This window comes from Papio anubis, chromosome 12, assembly GCF_008728515.1.
Source record: "Papio anubis isolate 15944 chromosome 12, Panubis1.0, whole genome shotgun sequence".
In the NCBI taxonomy this organism is placed as follows: domain Eukaryota; kingdom Metazoa; phylum Chordata; class Mammalia; order Primates; family Cercopithecidae; genus Papio; species Papio anubis.
In genome coordinates this window covers 49112040-49134540 of record NC_044987.1, presented here as the reverse complement: position 1 = coordinate 49134540, position 22501 = coordinate 49112040, and the positions used below count along the sequence as shown (strand labels likewise).

At 37.0% G+C, this 22501-nt stretch overlaps 1 protein-coding gene and 1 pseudogene across 10 annotated transcripts in view; both read right to left on the bottom strand.

The window, feature by feature from the left end:
* Positions 1-22501, bottom strand: part of DLG2 (discs large MAGUK scaffold protein 2) — a 2166350-nt gene that overhangs the window by 1532379 nt on the left and 611470 nt on the right. The window lies entirely within an intron of this gene.
* Positions 6351-17538, bottom strand: LOC103877784 (annotated as a pseudogene). The gene has a single exon (XR_637614.4). The product of XR_637614.4 is annotated as a heterogeneous nuclear ribonucleoprotein C-like (transcript).

Sequence of the window (22501 nt, the reverse complement as noted above, 5' to 3'; positions counted from 1 at the left end):
TAAAAGACTTTTTTTGGTAAGAATACATAATACATTTCTTCATCTGTATGTAATGTTAGCACTTCATTACTAAATTAATTTGTATATGAACATCTAGATTCTCCTCAAAAGAGAGGATTCTAATATCAAGAAATCTAGATTCTTACAGTAAAACAAACAAAGACATCAACAATAAGAATAGATTGGTGCTATAAGTTATAAGCTTAAGAGCTAGGCTTGGTTTAAATTATGGCTTCACTCAAATCCAGCTGCGTAGCCTTGGGCAAACTGCTTAACTTTTCTGAGTCTGAAATTCTACTTATGTAAAAGCAGTGAAACAATACATTTACCCAGAGGGTTGTTGTAAAGAATAAATGAAACAAGATATGCAAAGTTCTTATCACAGGACATAGTACATATTTGGTGCTCAATATGTTTTAGTTCCTTGTAATTCTTCCTTATATATGCAGTTTTTAATTTAGAAAAGAGTAGGTATTGCTTAAGGATGACTTGCTTTCATCAGAAACTATACCAGTGCACTAAACAGATGGAAAGAAAAATCATCTTTATAGCTTCACCCCTTAATATCTCACTTCAATCCCTCTCCTCAGCTCTTTACTCTAGAGGGAGGGTTACATTCATCCCTTTCTCCTCCATATTTCTGGCTCTGCCCATGGTAAGGTAGCTATTTCTACCCAGCAATAAATAGTACAGTATTGACTTACTTTTTTTCTTTGGTTTTAACCCTCTAGAAGGAAGATAACTGGTAAGTAAAATGATTCATACTTCAAAACCCCACTCTGACCTAACACACATCAGCTCCACATACCTCCTTTGGTACACCCCAAACCTGTATTGGTTCTATAAATGGTCCTCTCTACCTGTCTAGGGTACCTGTCTTGGGCACCTTATGTCTCTGGAGAAAATCAAATTACTTCAGCAATTGGTAATTGCACCAGATTTATGATCTCCAAGCTCTGTGGGGCCTTCACTACTGCTGAGTTATCCCGAGTCTTCTATCACCACCCTTCTGAATCTCTTAGCAGATTATGGTCTCTTGAAGTTATCAGACAGTTTTCGACTTCCATACTATCTACAGAACTATTTATACCTGTACTTGTATTTTAATCCTCCCCTCTTGACTCAGAATAATGGTGTCTCTTATGTTCATTAAGGGCAGCTAAGTCACCAAGAGCACTGAAATGAATACTTGAAAATTTACAGAAGTAGTAGATGCCAAAATTGTGTGCGATTGACATGGCTTTTCAAACTGAGTATCTCTCTTTGTAACATGTTCCATTTGGTCTTTGGAAAATTCTTAATTGTATGCTGCACACACATTCATTTGCTGTCTTCAGTTAAGTTTATACTTCTAAACACACTGTTTGTAGTCTAAAATTTAACACATTAGTTTATGCTCTAGTCCAACATTTTATTCTTTAACTATAAGAGACCACCTAATGAAAATATATTTCTTTCAGTAGATTAGCCTGTGTTTTTTTAAAATAACAAAACATAAAACAAACCACCTAGCTTTCCTAGCTGTGACAGGTGTCTGTTTTCAAAAAAATAATCTTAAATAAACTACCAGTCTTTCATAACTGAGTGCATTAATTACTTCACCTTAAAATATGTATAAGATAATGCCTTAAATTCACAGGGCAAAAAGAGCAAATGCTTGAAAAAGATTAAAAGAACACAATTTACAGATATTGGCAAAAACTTAGAACTCCAGCTTCTATGAACTTTCCCAAATAAATCTACAAAGCTCATAATACAGTGCCTGTTACTGAGAAAGTATATACTCAGTAAACCATAGCTATTTATCTTCTGTGTCAAGAATTGTTTCCACAATTTGAATCAAGTGTTATATGGAACTTTGTACCACGATTTTATCCCTTAATAATCTTAAATTCAAACTCTTATAATACTTTATGGTAACTTATCTCATAGAAATTACAGAATGGAAATCAATGTTATCTCTGATTTTATGAAATGAACTAGATTTATGAATTGGGAGCAGCACCCAAACAACATAATGACTACTACAAAAAAAAAAAAAAAAAAGAATATTTTGAAAACTAGTTTTATTACAAATGAAGTAATTTTTCAAAATTTAAAAAGGTTAAAATAGAAATTTTTAAAAACTATAGATAAAAATGTCATTGTCAAATTCCCATGCTGTTCTTACTGAAATTAACCAAGGGTAATTTCATATAATAATATTGTCACTGATATTTTAATAATCAAAACTCTAACAGTTGAGAAAATAAATTGTGTGTATGTTTTAATTTTGCACCTATGTTATTATCAGCCTCAGGTAGTAAGCTTTACTCAGGATAGCAATCCATCAAAAATGCATCCTGAATATTTACTAAATTACTATACTATTTGACCTCAATCTCCTATCTTAATAGTTCTTCACTCCTTTTTCAACTCCTATCCTTTAACCTCACAGAGCTATCCACCACTTTAATTTTTTTATTTTTTCTCAGTTTACTGGTCCCTTTTCATCTTGTTCTTTAGCCAGCTTGAAACTAATGACTGTTCATTTGAACTATTTGCTCACCAATGTCTTTGATTTCTTATAGTGCAATTCTTCAGGTGCAACTCTTCAGCAAAATCCAAATCCAAATCCCAGATAAATACTGCATCTGGTCTCTCTCAACTCACACCTAGGGAATGAAGCTCTGTGGGAAAGGAACTCACACACACTAAGAGCAACTTCTAAGTAGTCAGTTTCCACACTCAGCTAGTCACTGTCCTTTAATCAACTTCCCCTCTCATTTCCCTCAAAAAACTTCTCAATCATCACCATCTGCCTCCAAGTCCTTAGTTGCCTTTAGCTCCTCATTTTGACAGGTTAGATAGCCCTCAGTCTTCTAATAAAATTGAGTTCATTAGGTGTGTTCTCCCTGCACAGTTATACCACAGCCAGACCTAGAAAGCAAACCCACAGTCACAGCCATCCTCACCCTATGCCTTTTTCCTACTCTCTTCAGTTCTGCTCTCCCATCTACAGCAGAGGTTCGCAAACCTGTGGGTCAAATCTGGCTTGCTACATGTTATCATAAATAAATTCTTATCAAAAACAGCCATGCCCATTTGTTCATATATTTTCTATGGCTGCTTCAATGCTACAAGGACAGAGTTGAGTAGTTGGGTAGTTGCTACAGATATCTTATGGTCCTCAAAACCTAAAATATTTACTATCTAGTCCTTTACTGGAAAAGTTTCCTGATCTCTGATTTATATCCTTGACATCCTCCTCTTTCCTAAATCTTTTCCTTCAGCCTGAAAATATGGTCAACTATGTTCTAGTCTAAAAATGTTAGTTTAGGGTGTTTTGGTTTTTTGTTTTGTTTTGCTCCAACTCTCTCCAGGTGTATACCAATTTCTCTCTAGCTTTTCTCATAAAACTTGTCCAGGGAGTATGTCATATTCTCTTTATCCACTTTTTTTTCATTTCTTTTTTCCTGTAACCTGATTTTTGCCCTACTACTTTGTTGAAATTTGCTCATATTAAAATTAATGATGAGCTTCTATCTGTCAAACTTAAATTTTAAATGTCTAATCCTAAACTAATTGACTCATCTTTAGGCACACTCTCCTTAAAACTCTGTCATCCAGCATTCTTAGCAAAGAGCGCATAGCAGGATCATTTCTAGAGGCTTCCAACTTTATGCTGTCACTAACCGGAATTACTCTTAATTATTATGTTATTATACTCTTAATGTTACTATACTCTTAATATATTATTATACTCTTAATAATTATATGAAGTTGTTGCTTCAGATATAAGGGATTAATTTTACTACTCCAGTCTGAGAAAACTAATCAAGTCACCACAATATTGTGGTAAATGGGAGAAGAAAACCTACTGGCGATATCAGTTAATACACAACCTCCACCCTCACCATATAGGATGCAAACAAACACTTGCCCTTGAAGAACACATTTGCCCCAATTACCCTTCCTTCTCTCTCTTCTAGGGTCATCACCATCATCTATTCACTAGCGAAAACTGACCAAAAGATGTCCAAGACACCTTGGAGTGCAAGGCTTTCTCAGTTATCTCCTAAAGTGAAGAATAATAACCACATAAGGAACACAGGGCCTTTATTTCTCTTGGAAAATTGACATTCCTATGAACTAATGATAAAAATGTTTCTGGAAAATGTGTGAGATACCCTTTTAGAGATGCAGATGATTAATCACAATTTTAACTTCTTATAATGATGATTGGCACAGGATAAGCAAAATAGAAATCAAATCAAATAGAAAGCAAATAGAAACCAACAACACATGTTCACTTATTTAATATGGAACTTCCATATTCTTGAATATAAACCAGCACATTAATGAGCAAAAGTATAATAAAATTGAAAGAACATAATCAGCTTTCTTTTAGGGTAGGAAGACAGCTAGTTAGGATTCTTCCTCACTTATCAATTAAAAGAGTCATGAAACTAACAAGGAGAAACAAATATGCAAAATCACTGATAATTGTAGTCAACATTTTACAAGTACCTGGAAGGGGGAAAAAACCCCTTTTTAGTTCTATTGTGGTAGGGATGAATTAACTGTCTCTATGTGACATATTTTTTGATTTTTAAAACTAAATAAAATCAGTTAGAAAGCTAGTGGTAAGACACATATGTTGACTTCTACTCTGTATCACTATCAAAGATTCATGGGATCTTTGCCTCTAAGTAAAGCAGCATAGCAGCCATGGATCTCACATGGGAAAATTCCTTCAGATTAGAACAGAGATATCCCTTTCTCATACCTCTACCTCATACTCTCTCGTCCCACAAAATCTCAGTTTTGGGAAGGACTTTAATATTGATGCTCTGATGTCCCACCTAAGTACAATTAAGATGTAAAGGCTGTAATAATACAATTAATAAGGTAGATGTTATAAACATGAATGAAAACTTTTATTCCATAGAAAATATCTTTTTTTTTTCCTCCAAATTCCTGGTTTAATAAGGACTTTTTATTTTGAGGAAAAGAGGTCTCAAATATCAAGCTGTTCACAAAAATGACCCACAGTATCAACTTTAGAAAACAAATATTAAGACTGTAACACTATCTTTCTAGAGGATGCATTTGACATGCCAACTCTCATTCACAAAAATACATTGTTACATTTGTGTTGAACCTCCCCACACATCACACTCATGTGGGGGTGTAACACACATACTTGTAACTCAAAGCTGCTTTCAGGAGCTACTCAACTAAATGAGATTGCCTTTGCAGTTAGGGAAGCAGCTACTGAACTTATGTATTAATGAAAAGAACTGTACTCCCTGCATAACAAGAGATTATTCTGGAGACAGTTGATGAAAACTATACATCCTTTTTATTGTTAAGTCATAAAGATGTATCAAAATTAAAAGCAAAAATTACATTCTTAAAACTAGTAGGAGAATCAAAGGAAGTGAAAATGGGACTAGGCGCAGGGCAATAAGAATTAATGAACATGGGAAGGACAAGGATGAGGAGAACAGTGAGCATGTGCTGAAGATACTAGGAGAGTGTGTGTCCGGAATTGGTGGGTTCTTGGTCTTGGTGACTTCAAGAATGAAGCCGCGAACCCTCGTGGTGAGTGTTACACTTCTTAAAGATGGTGTGTGTGGAGTTTGCTCCTTCAGCTGTTCAGACGTGTCTGGAGTTTCTTCCTTCTGGTGGGTTCTTGGTCTTGCTGACTTCAGGAGTGAAGCTGCAGACCTTCACGGTGAATGTTACAGCTCTTAAGGCGGTGAGTCTGGAGTTGTTCATACCTCCCAGTGGGTTTGTGATCTCGCTGGCTTCAGGACTGAAGCTGCAGACCTTTGCCATGAGGGTTACGGCTCATACAGTCGGCATGGACCCAAAGAGTGAGCAGCAGCAAGATTTAGTGCAAGGAGTGAAAGAACAAGGTTTCCACAGCGTGGAAGGGGACCCAAGCGGGTTGCCACCACTGGTTCAGGCAGCCTGCTTTTATTCCTTTATCTCACCCCACCCACATCCTGCTGATTGATCCATTTTACACATTGCTGATTGGTCCATTTTACAGAGAGCTGATTGGTCCGTTTTGACAGGGTGCTGATTGGTGCGTTTACAATCCCTGTGCTAGACACAGAGTGCCGCTAGACACAAAAGTTCTGCAAGTCCCCACTAGATTAGCTAGACACAGAGCACTGATTGGTACTTTCACAAGCCTTGAGCTAGACACAGGGTGCTCATTGGTACCTTCACAATCCTCCAGCTAGACACAAAGTGCTGATTGGTACATTTATAATCCTCCAGCTAGACATAAACGCTGTAGGAGTCCCCACCAGATTAGCTAGATACACAGTGCTGATTGGTGCATCCATAAACCCAGAGCTAGACACAGAGTGCTGATTGGTGCATATACAATCCTCCAGCTAGATACAAAAGTTCTCCAAGTCCCCACCTGACTCAGGAGCCTCAGGCATGACTGGCTGCAGGTCCTGAGGCCAGCCCCATGGGGAGGCAACTGAGGCCCAGTGAGAATTTGAGTGTGGTGCGGGTGGGCCAGTAGTGCTGGGGGACCCGGTGCACCCTAGGCAGCTGCTGGCCCAGGTGCTAAGCCCCTCACTTCCCGGGGCCAGCGGTGCCCACCGCTGCTCTGAGTGCAGGGCCCGCCAAGTCCACGCCCACCCGAACTCACTCACGCTGGCCAGCTAGTGCAGCCGGCAGCCCCAGTTCCCGCCCACGCCTCTGCCTCCACACCTCCTAGCAAGCAGAGGCAGCCGGCTCTGCCTCGGGCAGCCCAGACAGGGGCTCCCACAGTGCAGCAGCGGGCTGAAGGCTCCTCAAGCGAGGCCAGAGGGGACGCCAAGGCAGAGGAGGCACCAAGAGCGAGCGAGGGCTGCCAGCACGCTGTCAGCTCTCAAGAGGATCTGGTGAAAAATTTGATCTCAGACAAGTGCCTAGGTAAAGAAATAATGGAATAAAATTTCTAAACCTCACTATGTGCTTCAGAGTCATCCTCACCATTGGTGCTGTCTCCGTCATCCTCTCCTTCCTCGGCCTCTTTTTCTTCATCCTTGATCAACTCCAGCTGGTCATCCCCCCAGTCTTCATTATCATCATCATCCAGTAGGTCCCCCTCCTCAGCAGAGTTATTTGCACCCCCCTCAGACTCCAACTTCAAATTAGTCTCATCTTTCTTCAAGGAGCTGCTGCTCTGCTCCTCTTCTGACTTATTTTTCATTTCTACTGCTTGTTTGCTCTGTTCCCTTTCAATTTTTTCCAGGTTTTCCAGGAGATAATCCATTTTTTGTTTTATCTGGGTCAATTCCTTCTTAACCGCCTGAAGGTCATCTCCTTTCAACTTTCCAGACTTGGAAGATACCCGCTGTCCACTCTTAAAATTGAAGCCACTTTTTTCCCTTCTTGAGGTGTTTCCTGATACACACGGATGTTTCGAGGGCACTACACCTCCAGCAATAGGAGGAGGAGGAGGTACACGTGCTGGGTAACTGTACCTCCTATTACAATAATCCCGCTGAAAATCATAGTTCAGGTCAAAAGAAGAGCGGTACATCGCTGCAGATTGTTTCACGCCTGCTTTTCCTCCGTTCAGTTTTGGTGCTGCAGTCAGGTTAATACCTAAAACCTGACCAGCAATCATTCTGCCATCCTCTCCTGCTACAGCAGTCTGGGCATTTCTCTCAATAACATATTGAATGAAGCAAAGCCCTTATGAACAGAGCAGCCCACAATTTTGCCATACTTCGGAAAGATTGCCTCCACATCAGATTTCTTGACCACAAGAGTGTTGAGATTCCCAGTGAATACACGGGTGTTCATGGAACGAGGATCTGTCTTGTTGGTAACGTTGCTGGCCATTGTGTTTGATGATAGGGTTTCTCAGAAAGCCGAAAATGTAGCTGAAGATCCAAAAAAATCTCATAGGAGTGGGGAGGGAGAAGAGATCTGATTCTGAGTCTCATACTCCTGTGTTCTAGGTGGAGAACCCGACTGCTGCTCTAGGTGGGTATTGCGGCCACAATTGCTCAGTCTTTTTCTCTTCACAAAAAGAAAATATGCCTTCTTTTAACACATCATGGAACTATACAAAATTTTATCATTTATTATGTCACAAAAAGTAGGTATATATTAAAGGCAAAATTCTCTGACCACAGTGATTTAAAGCTAGAAACTAAAACTAGCCTAAAACTAATGTGTTGGAATAAAACTAAATACATCCTAGCCTTTCAAAAATTGCATAAAAAGGAAATAAAATCGACCACTTAGTCATAAAATAAGAATGTAATATGTTACATTTATGGGACACTTTCAAACATATTCAGAGACTTAAAGCACTATGGTTATTTCTGAAAGAATAAAAATAAGGTGAGTCTATATATCAAGATATTAGAAAAAAGGCAATAAAAATAAAAATAAAATAGAAAATTAAACAGTAAAAAGAAAATCAGAAAATAATTACAGCACAAAAACTAGTAAGAAATAGAACACTTGGTTCTTAAAATAGACAATGAAATAGATGAACTTCTCACAGATCTAATGAAGACAAAAATAATATATACGTTGGGACTAAGGAAAAGAATATAACCAGAAATACAAAGAAACTATTTTAAAATGGCAAAGGAATTATATATATATGTTACTCTGGATTACCTACAAACATAAACTAGGAACTATAAAACATAAGGAGGATGCTTTGTCACAAAAGCAAAGACTAGGGTTTGGTTGCAAGCTATACTGTGTACTAGTTATAGATAAGTTACTCAACTGCTTTGAGCCACATTTTCTTTGTCTGTAAAATAAGAATTGAAAATATCTTTAATAACAATGTTTTCAGAAGTATTGCTTATGTCATTGTCATCATTGTTGTAATTCTCTTTTCTTCCTCCTCATTATTAATATTCACTACCTTGGAGGAAAACTTGATATGTACCCGAACAAGTTGAAACTTAAAAGCTATTTTTCCAACCAATATTTTAATCCATCCATAAGAACCAGGTGCAATGCATACCATTTACCTTATTACTTATTTTTCCCCAAATGCAAGTATTAGCAATATTCATTGCATCTGAGAATATAAAACCTTAATGACATATCCTCCAAGGGAAAAAACTCTTGCCCAACTTATAAGACTTGCAAGGATTGATTCCACTTAATAATGAACGTAGTGCTCTTAGAGTTATATAATTGTCATTAAACACATAGGTATCAAATTTAAAGAAAACCAAGAAGCAGAGCTAAACAACGTCGATACTAAAAAAATGAAAAGTTAGGAATTTTTTTCTCTCACTTATCAGTAAATTTGAAGGCTTAATATAAGCCTGGAAGATTCTAAAAACAAGAAGGATGCTTTATTTGTATTAGTCCTTAAAAATCTTAGAATGAGTTAAAAATAAAAAACAGTAAAACTGGAGCTCTCAGATTTATGTATGTCCTTAGACTTTTTCTTACAGTTTTAATGTGGATTATTATTGTCAGAGTAAAGTGAAATGGGAAAGCAAAATGTAAAATTCGATTTGCAACCCCTAACATTTTCTTATTTTAGACCTAAGTAACAGTTATTATCAACTTAAAATTTGTGTAACAGAATCTATCCAGGGAAACAAAAACAAGCCATTTTGGTACACAATTGCAAAATGCCAAAAAACTAATAACTTTGTCTACTTATCTTCTTGTATTAAGATTTTGACCCATTTTGAATTCATTAATATAAATATTTAAAGCACAAGATAATAGAGAGATTAAATAAATACACAGACAGAATATAGTTTTCTACTCTCAAGAAACTCACAGAAGATTTCAGCGGAAAAGAGAAAAATCAATTACAAAACTATGTAATAAAGGTATACTGTACCTATATATCTATATACTATCTCTATTCTATATATCAGAGGATGTTCTATATAATATATAGGATAGAGATATATTTAAAAACACTGGAAACTTAGCATCAACATATAGATTGCTAAGTGCTTCATTTATATTATTTCATATCCTCACTAAACTCTTGCATGTTAAGTATTATTATGCCCACTTTACAAACATAAAATTGAAGTTTATGGAGTTTGGTAATATAATAAAGCCAAGATTAAGGTATCAACACTCATACCCTTTTGGCTATCACACTGTTTTCGTTAAATTAAGATAACCCGAGAATTTGTCAAATCCTGAGGTGACAAAATATGTATATATACACTGTTCTAAGATTCTGGATCTTACCATGTCTTTGTTTCTGCATTTAAAAGTGGATGATAATTAAACTGTCCCCATTAATTTCAGGGGGTTGATGGGAAGATCAAATATGAGACAGTTATTGAAAAGTAGACACACAAAGTTAAGGCATTTATAAAATGAAATGCAGGATTACAGTGATGAAGCTCTTCCTCAGCATTAGAAACTAGGCCAAGCAACCCAAGAACCAGGAGCTAGTTATAGGGTGGGAAATGTATCTGACGTACATTTTACTTCTTTAAAATATTTTAAACGTGACAACCTTTGTTAAACAACCTCAAGGTAAACGGCAGCAAAACTGTTTTTGTATCTAATTACTGCTAGAGTAACAATTAAAACACAGACCAAGTAGAAAACTGTGTAACTTTTTTCCTCAGAATTCAATCAGCAAAGACTAGAGATTTGCATAAATGCAGGCCCCCAAAGCAACTTCTTCCCTCTGCAGCACATTGCTGAAGCCCAAACGAAATGAATAATTGCCTTGACTCTTCATTGCATGTTGTCTATATAGCCATCATCTTCCTTTAAACGTGCAGAAAAAAATAGTACTGCTTGTTAGCAGAGAGAAAATCATCTAAGACATTTGTAAGTGCTCTGTTGTCTCTATTCCTATTATAACCCTCTCCATACTGGCTTAAGTTTCATGAACCTACTCCCCTTGGAATTCTGTCCTTTCTGCAAATACCTTTTTCCAAGTTTTGTTTTAGGCTTTCCTAATGTATTTTCAGGTCTCTCAGGTGACATAAATTCAGGTTTCTCAAAATGTCTGCAGAGGGACTAAAGTTATTCCTTCTAAGAGGGAAGTGAATTCTGTCAAAACAAATCATACATCAGGAAGTAGATAAATAAGAAAAATTAGATAGTAAAATATTCCACTGATTGGCAAAATAATCCTCATTCATCTCTATTAATTTATTATTTTAAAAATCACCACTATATTTATGTATGTGCAACATTAAATGTTATTCTTTCTCAGGCAGATTAGATCCATGTTTAGTTGTGAATGAATGACCACTGAGAAGCACTTTTAAATTAAATGTATTCTATAATTGTAGATAAATTTTCCATTATGTCTCACAAGAACACAGATACATACACTCATCATACCATGATGGCACTGCATTTGTGTATATTTGAGTACATGGGGAATGCTAGCAAATTTATTTAACACAGAGAACAACAAACAAATTTCTTCATATTGATGCTTCAATTCAGAATGCACAATACTGTTGACATTTGGCCTCAGGCTCTGACCAGAACTGTTACCATAGAGAAGTGTTGTTGGAATCTGGCTTTCCTGGATGAAATGTTAGACACAATAGCCAAGTGCAGTTTTATATATTAACAGATGCTAATGGGGGTTGTAATTTAGACCAAACCACTTTGATACAATTTGGGAAATTTAGTTCTTCTAAATAAATGATACAACTTTATTGAAAGACACAAAAGATGTCAACATATATCATGTTCTTATATAGGATTACTTAATATAATTAAAATGCCTGTCATCCCAATTTAATATATAAAGTTAGTACAATTTTAATTAGAATTGCAGAAAAAGTTGGAGAAAATCATTCTAAAATTCATTAGAAGAATAACTGTCTGGTAATTGCAGAGATATTGTGTAAAAGGTGGCTAATAAGAAGGTTTTATCTATTCAGATATTAAATCTTACTTAAATGCTATCTTAACTAAACTAGTATGGTAAAAGAGTATATCAGTGAAACAAAGATTAAAAATAGATTCGAGTATGTATTAGAACTCAATATACGATAAACACAACATTCTACTTTAGAGTGCAAAAGATAATAAATGTTTTAGATGCATATGATTATCTATTTGTTAATACATAAAGTTAGAGACCCTCTTTACATTATATTCAAAATAAATTTCAAGTAAATTAGTGGTCTAAATGTACATAAGACAATATTTTCAAAAAAAATTTGAAGATATTTTTGTAAGCTTGATGGTACAAAAGATCTTCTGAAACATAACTTAAAAATCAGAAGCCAAAAAGAAATAAAATTTACATATTTGTCTATAAGAAAGTCAAAATTTTCAAACAAAAGGCAGCAAAAAACAAGCCAAAATACAAATAATAAACTGGAAGAAAATACTTATCAAAGTTATAGTAGCCAAAATGTTCTTAAATATGAAGAGTTCTGCAAAGTAAAAAGTAAAGAACATATTAGAAAATGGTAACTTAAAAAAGCAAAGAACATGAACAGAAATTTGGTAGTAAAGAAACTGCAAATCCCAACCTCAGTTATAAGGAAGATATGTAAATTAAAATATGAAGACTTTTTCATACAACAACAATATTAAAAGCATGTTAATACTATCTAGTGTTCTGAGAAATGGTTAGAAATAACAACTTTCACAGAATTTCGTTGGGAATATATATTGTTAAAGCTTTATTGAAGGGTAATATATGAAATATTTTAATATTTAAAATAAGCCTATTCTTTCACCTTATGATTTCACTCTTACAAATTTGCTTTACCAGAATATTCGCCTATGAGTACAGAGCTGTAAGTCTAAGGATGTTCAATACAATACTGCTTCTAATAACAAATGATTATAAATAATACAAATGCTTATTAATAAATGTTTGAGCAAATTACAGTTTGTCCATATTATAAAATAATAGGTGTCAGTCACTAAAAGAAAGCAGAACTATTGAGCTAGACAGAAGCTCATTATATATTTAAAAGAAGTAAAGTAGCATATTGTGGTCTTAATTTTTTTTTTTTTTTTTTTTTTTTGGCTGAAAGTGCATTTAACAAAGAACTAAGATATAAAACTGTTAAATACACATATGACATACACACATATCAGAAATAATTTGACAATAAGTTAACACTAGCAATGCCTGGGGGTTGGGTTATTCGATTTTTTTTATTTTTTATTTTTATTTTTTTCCTTTTCTTTACCCCTTATCCAGAAGCAGGGGCTATAATTGTCACGGGATCCTTGGGATGTCGATTTGCCAGCCAGAAACCTCTGTGGCAGGCGGCGCCTTCTGCCTGAGTATTGCTCGCGCCCACTGGGCTCGTTCCGCCCACTTGGCCTGGCAGGCTGTGCTTGGCTCACGCTACTGGCCTGGATCTCACACCTGCCAAGGGGGTGCCAGGCACGGAGTGGCAAAGAGTGTATGAGCCAATGAGCATGGAGTCCGGCCACTGTGCACAGTCAGGCATGCTAGCTGCTGTGGCAAGGCAGACAGCTCCAGGCACCAGCACAAGTGCCAGCTCCATGCAAGGCTGTGACTGGACCAAATGTACCACACACGGCTTCAGCTGCAGCCACCTGCATCTGGATAAAGGGAACACAGTAGCACTGGGAAGCTTGGGGACACTAGGAACCAAAGAGCCTCAAAGAGGGTGTCACAGCCCTGGCTTGGAGAACCCCTAGAACTGGGCTCCCTGATGGGCTGCAGTTCTTCTCTCCTTCTCATCACCCATAACGTGGCAAGCTGCAGAGGGGGGTGTTTCAGCCCTGTTTGTGTTGCAGCTCTTTCAGTCCCACCATTTAGCAGGTCCTAAGTTCTTGTCCACATCCAGGAAAAATGAGGTACATGGATAATTTGAGGGTGACTAAGGTGGAGAGGAGACAGAACAGCTCTCAGAAGAGCCCAAGTGAGTAGCTGCTTTCTGCAGGCAGGTTGTCCTGACAAGACAAGGGCACCCGAATTGGGTAGTTCTTTCCCACAGAGGTCTCTGAGGTCTCTGTGAGTCTGGTTGAGTCTGGGGTTTTCATGGGCTTCAGATGGGAGGAAGTGTGTGCAGATTGGTCCATGGGCAGCCATGAGTGCGTCTGGAAAAAGCACCATGAGTTCTCACTGTAAGCCACGGACTGACAGCCTGGCCTCCATGCTTCAGGCCGTTCTTGGCTTGAAGGTGAGGCTTCACGGGGAACCTGCCCCTTTCTGCCCAGGAGCCTGTCTGCTTCCTGCCGCCATTGATCATGTTGTCCACAGAGCCTGCAGGCCCACATGGAGCCACCTCAGTGCCCCCTCAGCCTCCCTCCCATGCTTATGTGCTCCCAAAGTCCAGAGGGGGGCTGAGGCGGCAGGGGCTGGCCTGTCAGTACCACCCTAAGTGCACGCACATCCAGCTGGGACGTGACAGCTCCCAGGCTCAGCCTCAACTTTGCTCTAAAATCAGAGTGGGGACCGGGAGCAGAGAGAGGCCAGACAGTGGGGACACGCATCTCTGAGCCTGTGGGGGCCACGGCTGGGGAGGGACACTTCCCAGCCCCTGAGAGCACAGGGAAACCCAGGTCACTGCTGGGTGGCTGCACAGTTGCACCCAGGAGGAGGAGGAGGAGGCCCCCAACCCTCCAACTCTGAAAAGCGCTGGGCTCCTGCCTGTTCCTGGCTCCAACTGGCTCTGTGGAGTGCGCAACCCCAGCTGTGCCTCGCCCGCTGCAGCTGGCGTCTTCTCAGCGGCGGCTCCCGACAGGCTGCTGCTGCCCTCATAATGTAATATGAAAGTATCAATATTTATCCTTTTAACTTACTAAGGGAAGCAAATACGTTAGTATTTGCTAAAAACTTTCAAAATTCTTGGGGTGAGGGTGGTATATGAAAGCACAAAGCAGTTAGTTGCAATAAGTTCTGATTTACTAGGAAAAGCAGCTTGGAATAACTGAAATTCATCGAGTTACCACTCTTTTTTTTTTGAAAAGACCAGAGAATTTTGGAATAACTCCACGTAGATGAAACAATATAAACTGCCATGGCTAAAGCCAGAACTCTTGTAATGTCTGTTAAAGTGACAGGTAATTTGAAAGCTGAATGAACCAGTGCCCATTCACTGATGCAGGTAACAATACAGGACTTTCCATGTGTCCACATGTCTTCACTGATGATTAGAGGTACAAACATGGAGAAGAGTGTTCCAACCCCTAAGGTTTTATCTGGGGGCTAAGATAACAGTTGTCTATTAAAAATCATTAGGGAAATTTTAAAACAAAATAAAGTTGCCTGAATATACAATTCAGAAGTCTCAGTGCTAGCAAATATCAGAAAAGAGAGTAAAGCTATCAATATTAGGCCCCTCCAATGTATGGGCAACAGGGCAGGTGACATAGATTGTTAAATCAAGTTTAGCCTAAAGCTGCCTCCGTACATCTCTTACATTCAGCCCAAAGGTTTTCCTGTACATTATGAACTATAACAAGTGGAGTTATAAACAGACCATAGCCTACACTTCTGCCAATCACTGAGTTTTGACCAATTAAATGTAGCCAACTCTTTGAACTGAAAGTCTCCTTTACTCCTTCAAGTGATTCGCCTGCCTCAGCCTCCCGTGTAACCAGGCTTACAGGCCGGTGCCCCCACAACTGGCTCGTGTGTGTATTTTTAGTAGAGATGGGGTTTCACCATGTTGGCCAAGCTGGTCTTGAACTCCTGACCTCAAATAAGGCAAAGAGCAAGCTGTAGCCAATCCAGTTGTTTCTGTACCTCACTTCCGTTTTATGTATGTCACTTTCCTTCCTCTGTCCATAAATCTTCTTCCACCAATTGACTGCACTGGAGTCTACCCTAGCTGGGAAGGCTGCCCAATTCACAAATAGTTCATTGCTCAATTAAACTCCTTTAAATTTAATTCAGCTAAAGTTTTACTTTTGTCAATATTTATCTTTTCATTTGATCCTTTTTAAAGATGCACTCATGGGTGACTCAGAGAGGTTAAAGGGTTCTGTTTTGTGGGTTTTGATTGTTGTTTGACATAGGTTCTCTAAGTCAGTAAATGGAGTATATTGAATTTCTACTGACTATTGACTTTTTTATCCAGCTGACTCACTAATTTCTTAGAGTATTACTTTTCTTTTCTTGGAATTTCTTTTTCTATATTGTCACCTACATATAATGCTAAATTTTCTACTGTTTTATTAAAAAGTTATACTGCTTATGCTATTATTATTCTTGCATTAGTTAGAATCTTCAAAACAATAAGAATACAAGCAGTGATCAAATTGTTTTCTGATTTTGTCATTCATGCTTTAAAAGTTGTACTGTTAATTATATTGTTTACTGTTGCATTCAAATAAATTGCCTTCATCATAGTAAGAAAGTTCCCTTTACTCCTATTTTACAACAAATTTAAAAAAAAAACAGAAACGGCTGCCAACTTTTATCACATGTTTTATCTTTAAAATCCATATGTAATCATGAAATTTTGGGTATTATTTATACTTTAAAATGTATTTGGTGACTTTGTTTTATTTTCTCTTGTATTAATCTCACCTCATATTGACACTTAATTTTCCTCTAGGATCTTTTGATTCATTTTATTGTTCCTTTTTTATTTTCTTCAGTTTGAGACAATTTTATTTTCAATTTTTATTTCTGATAATAAAAGCATTACATCTGCAATTTCCTCTGAATGTAGTTTTAGCTGTATCTATGTTTCTTTTTAAAAATCTTTTACATTTTATTTTATTTTAGATTCAGGAGGTACATGTGCAGGTTTGTTACGTGAGTATATTGCATAAGTTTCTAGATTAAATGTTCTATTTTTTATTGATTTCAGAGTAATCTATAATTTCAGCTTTTGTTTCTTTTTAAATATAGGGTCTATTTTTAAAAGAAGTGTCATTTCATTTTCAATGACTAAGCCTTTTTGCTTGTTTGGGGTTTTGTTTTGCTCCTGTGAGTTTTTCCTTTGACCTTGAAATCAAATTAACCAGATAGTAATAGTCCCTCCTCTTCTTTCAATTAGTTCGCTATTTCCTGATACGTTATTCACCTACACTTTTGTTTAAAAATAATCTGTCATTGGTTTTAGGTATATTCATTTATAAGCAGTGTATAGGTGAAATTTGTTTTTAGACTAATCTGAGAGCCTACCTTTTCATATGATACTTATCCACTCATATTAATTTTGACAACGTATATGATAGTTTTATTTTTCTCATAGTATACTTACTTTTATATGTTTGGTTTTGGTCCTTTTTTCTGCTTCCTTTTGTTATATTCTTCTTAAATATTCCTTTCATTCTTCATAATAATGTAGGAATCCCAAAACCCATCTGAATCAACTATTTATCATCTTTCCTTTATTTAAATAATCGTATTTAAACCAGTAGTCTTCAAAAATTAAATAAGGCCATACTTCTCTATCAACCATTTACTATTATTTCACTCCCTTTACAATTCAATGTTTGTTTCACTAAAATAATGTAGAATTGGAGTTAACTCTGTGTTAACTTCCGAGAGCTACTTGAAGCAAACCTTGTTACAGTCATAAATATTTATTTATTTATTTTTGACATGGAGACTTGCTCTGTTACCCAAGTGGAGTGCAGTAGCAGTGTCTTGGCTCACTGCAGCCTCAGCCTCCTGGGTTCAAGGGATTCTCCTGCCTCAGCCTCCTGAGTGGCTGGGGCTACAGGTGTGTGCCCTGACAACTGGCTAATTTTTTGTATTTTTAGGAGAGGTGGGGTTTCACTATGTTGGCCAGGCTGGTCTTGAACTCCTGACCTAAAGTGATCTGCCCACCCCAGCCTCCCAAAGCACTGGGATTATAGGCATGAACCACCATGCCTGGCCACCATACCTGTTTCAAAAAATAAAATGAAATTTCTGTAATTTCCCTCAAGTTTATCAACTTGTTATCTACTTGTTGAAGTAGAGCTTTTCATACCAGTATTTATTCATTACTGTTCCAACAATAATCCAGGTGATTGTACAGAAGAATCTTTCAATTTCATTTTAAAGTTTTCAATCCATCAGTTGTTTTCTTTCAAATATTGTTTGCCTTCCATGTTTTATGAAGTTGAATATTTACCCTTGCCTATCCAGAGAGAAGCATTATAAACAATTTTTACAAATGACTGTCCCATGCTCCAAGTTGTAAGTTCTAAAAAATGAAAATTCATTTGAAATATCCTGTTTGAGAATGAATAGATGGCAAATAACAATGTAATTTTAAAGCAATCTTTAATGAGTCTCTATTCAATGGTAATATATTATTTTATCAGTGTTATATTAAGATCAGCAGGATCTTTCTATTTTTTCTTCATAATTTGATAAGTGAAAGGTGGTCTGTTCTAAAGTTCAAATATATTTTTACAAAGGCATGAAATTCTAATACTCATTTCGTCAGAATCATTATTATTGGTTACCCATTTCAGTGATAAGAAATAAATTATAGCCTACCATTTCCAGTTGTAATCACCTAATTGGATATGTTTAAAAGTGTGTTTAGAGAAAATAAAGAAGGAAAGAAAAACTGGATAAAGACTACACAATGTGCAACTTACTAAGTGAAAGTCAGAGGAAGGAAGCCTCTGTTAGTGAATTGTACTAAGAAATGACTTGGATTCAGAGAGCGATGGTAGAGATGCCTCAAAATCCTACTCTGGTTCAAACTCCTTATAGGCTATTTCTAATGCCTTAAAAGCATCTGTTACCACATGTCCTACCAAACATGCCAATAATTGAGACAAGAAAATTTCCTAAACTCTATACATTGCATGCCAAGTGAAAAGCAAATCATACTCAATCTTGCAAAATGCAAAGACAACAAAATGAATGATCCTATGTAAGCATAGAGCCCGATTACCAAATAAAAATAGGGTCAATGAGAATGGTAAGCCAATGTGAAGTAACAGAAGAAGTAAGAGTCAAAGGATGCCAAGGAGAAAAAGTTGAGGCTGGACAGAATTCCTTTGTTCTCCAGTATAAGAACTGAGAGTAGTTTTTCAGGAAAACTTCAGAGTCTAGACTTGAGCAAGTAGGGAAGCAATGAATAAAAAGACATTAATATCTTTTCTGAGCCTCCTCACAATCTGCACCCTGTGCTTCCCCTTTGCTGAGACTCTAGTTTCAGGGCAATCCTGTGGTAACCTTTTACCCTTAACAGTGGTGGAGGAGTAATGTACTCCCACTTCCCAGCTATATCAGAAATACAATTTTTGGTATCCTTGATGACTCTTTTTCTGATTATCCATTCATTTTCCTGTGCTATCCATGAGTTTCCTGCATATTATCATTGGGATTCTTCATCTGTTGAAGCATCTGTATTTGAATTAAGGTAAAATTCTGCACCACATGCCAAAATCTCAACCTCAATGCATCAGCCACTAGATAAATAATAACAGATGGCACTCTTTTGATATGATATTTTCTTTTTTTGTCCCTCACAAAATACAGAGGTCAGTTTGTAATATTGGAATTTCTATTTCTCCCTGTAATCTTGTCCCTGTGGCTTTGTCTGGTGTTTCAGCCAATGGCCAGCAGTCAGACAGTCTTTTGACCTAATCTGTCTAGAATACTTGGCCAGTCTGAGTGATGTTATTTCTATCAGGTTGAACTCTTACAAACGTGTTCAGATTGAAACAGCAGATAGAAGACGGAAATGGGAAAGTTACCACTCACCCCTTGAAATAGCACTATTTCTTTACAAATGGCACTGTATTTATTTGTTTTCACACTGCTATAAAGAATACTTGAGACTAGGTAATTTAGAAACAAAAGAGGTTTAATTGATTCACAGTTCCACATGGTTGGAGAGGCTTCAGGAAACTTACAATCATTGCAAAAGGTGAAGCGAAAACAAGGCAGTCTTACATGACGGCAGGCAAGAGGTGAGAGGGAAGGAAAAACTCCCACTTTTAAAACCATCTGATCTCATGAGAACTCCCTCACTATCATGAAACCACTCCCATGATCCAGTCACCTCCCACCAAGTCCCTCCTTTGACACGTTGGTATTACAGTTCATGATGAGATTTTGATGGGGATACAGAGCCAAACCATATCAGGTACAAACCAACCAGCCCACCCAAATACTATCCTTTAGCAATTTATGTAAATTATCTCTAGAAAATTAGCGAAGACCTGCAAACCCCAAAATGACCATCATCATAAAAACTTTGGCTGGGCTTGATGAGGCTATTGACTTTGTTAGCTTTGATTAAGCTTAAAAGAAACATGCTTATCTTGAGTTATGATAACCCCCATCCACCCATCATGCATATTTGGCTTCTAAATATGTTTAATTCTAAATATGTGTAGAGTTAAGTATCTTAAAGCAGGCTTCTCACTCTACTTCACTTTTTCTTGCTTTTCTTGAGAATAAAAATGTTTTCAAAATAAAAAGGTGCATAGAGCATGGATTTAAATACTATTTCTGTCATTTCCTATTTGTACACCTGAAGCAAATTACTTAGTCTCATCTTCCTTATGCATAAAATGGAAGAAAAGCATAGTGCCTACCTCAAAATGTTATCCCTCTGCCTGAAATTTTCTTATCCACAAGGATAACTCTCTTACCTTCTTCAGGTTTTTGTTCAAATGTTACCTTATGAGAGGCTTTTGATTGATTATACCACTTAAAATTACTTCTCCAAGCACTTCAGAACTCTCCCTCTTGCCGGGCGTGGTGGCTCAAGCCTGTAATCCCAGCACTTTGGGAGGCCGAGACAGGCGGATCACGAGGTCAGGAGATCGAGACCACCCTGGCTAACATGGTGAAACCCCGTCTCTACTAAAAATACAAAAAACTAGCCGGGCGCGGTGGCGGGCGCCTGTAGTCCCAGCTACTCGGGAGGCTGAGGCAGGAGAATGGCGTAAACCTGGGAAGCGGAGCTTGCAGTGAGCTGAGATCCGGCCACTGCACTCCAGCCTGGGCGACAGAGCGAGACTCCGTCTCAAAAAAAAAAAAAAAAAAAAAAAGAACTCTCCCTCTTTATTTTTCTCTTTAGCAGTCATACTACATATTTTCTTTATTTGTTTTTTGTTTTACTTTCGCCCCATCTCCCACCCCCAACTAGAATGTAGGCGGGATTTCATCTGTCTGTTCACTGCCACATCTTCAACACCAGATTATGCCTAACACATAATCTCAATAAAGAGAAGTACTTAACATACTATGTAGCACAGTGAATCAAATAAAAACCATTGATAATTATAAAATTATATTATTTCATCAAGTGAGACATACAGAAATAAAATGTTTCTATAGAGTCCAATCATATAGCATAAAGATAAATGCCTGTAATAACCAGTAACAACTTTAAAAACAAACTTGTACAGTTTCCATTAACTAGTTCTGTAAATATTACCATGCATTTATTATTCATTCATTCATTTATTCAAAGAGTATGTTGTGCCTACTCTGTATACAGCACAATATCTTTCTTTCTTAAAAATTTGTTGAAGTAGCATGCTTTGATCTTTACATGGCTTACATAAAAAAGCGGTTCTATTTTGGCTTCATTTTCTGTTCTGACTACAACAGGGATCAGCAATCTATTAAAAGGATGTATCGAGGCACTTCATTTTCTGGGAAGGTGGGAATGCTGATCAGTTACAAGTACTGACATAGCTTGAGAGAAAGACTGCAATAATGTAAGCTCCACAAGGACTTTTCTCTGTTTGTTCTCAGAAGTATCCCCAGGACTTAGGTTAGTCTCTGGAATGTGATAAACACTCAATAATTTCTTAATATATTAATGGCTGAAGGCAAAGTGGTGCATGCCTGCCAGCTTCTCTGAAGGTTTTTAGTATTGCTTTACAGCTAGGAGAAAAGATTTGTGTTACAATCCATCAGCTCACCTGAGCAATAGTTTTAGTATGCATCCACATGTTTTCAACTCCTGGTCTTTGCTACCCTGAGTTCACTAGATAAGCAATTATACATCCCAAAATACCATATTGTTAGGGTCTCCAGAATCTTGATATGGTGGACAATGTATAGGCTTTGTAGTTAGGCAGACCTGGATTTGAACCTGGCTCCATTAGTTATTTAGCCACCAGCAAAACTTCAAATTTCTCTGAGACTCAGTTTCTTCCTTTATAAGTTGAGGATTATAATGCCTAACTCAAAGGGTTGTAGGTATTAAATAATGGTCTGAAAACTGACTTAAATTTAATGGAGTAGACAATGTTGAATGCTATAGCAGTATTTCAGAAAAGATATATAAATATGAGCATATCCTCAGGAGAGTATAATGAGAGCACAGAATTGTTAGTATTATTATTACAAATATTATCTGAACATCGCATCTAGAAAAAATTAACCTGAGTGTTATCTTAACATGTAAACCCTCTCTTTACAGTTAAAATTAAAATGTGTGGTTTTTTTTTTGCACTTACTTGAAGTTCATCTATTCCTTACAAAAGCAGAAAAGCAGTTTAGAAAAGTAACTTTAATTAAGTTTGAAGAATATGAGGATCTTAAAATTAACCTAAATGTAGGAGTGGGAAGAGACAGTTTCTAAAATAAGACATGTTTACCTTATTTTTTATTTCAGATTGTACATCTCTGTATGAATAC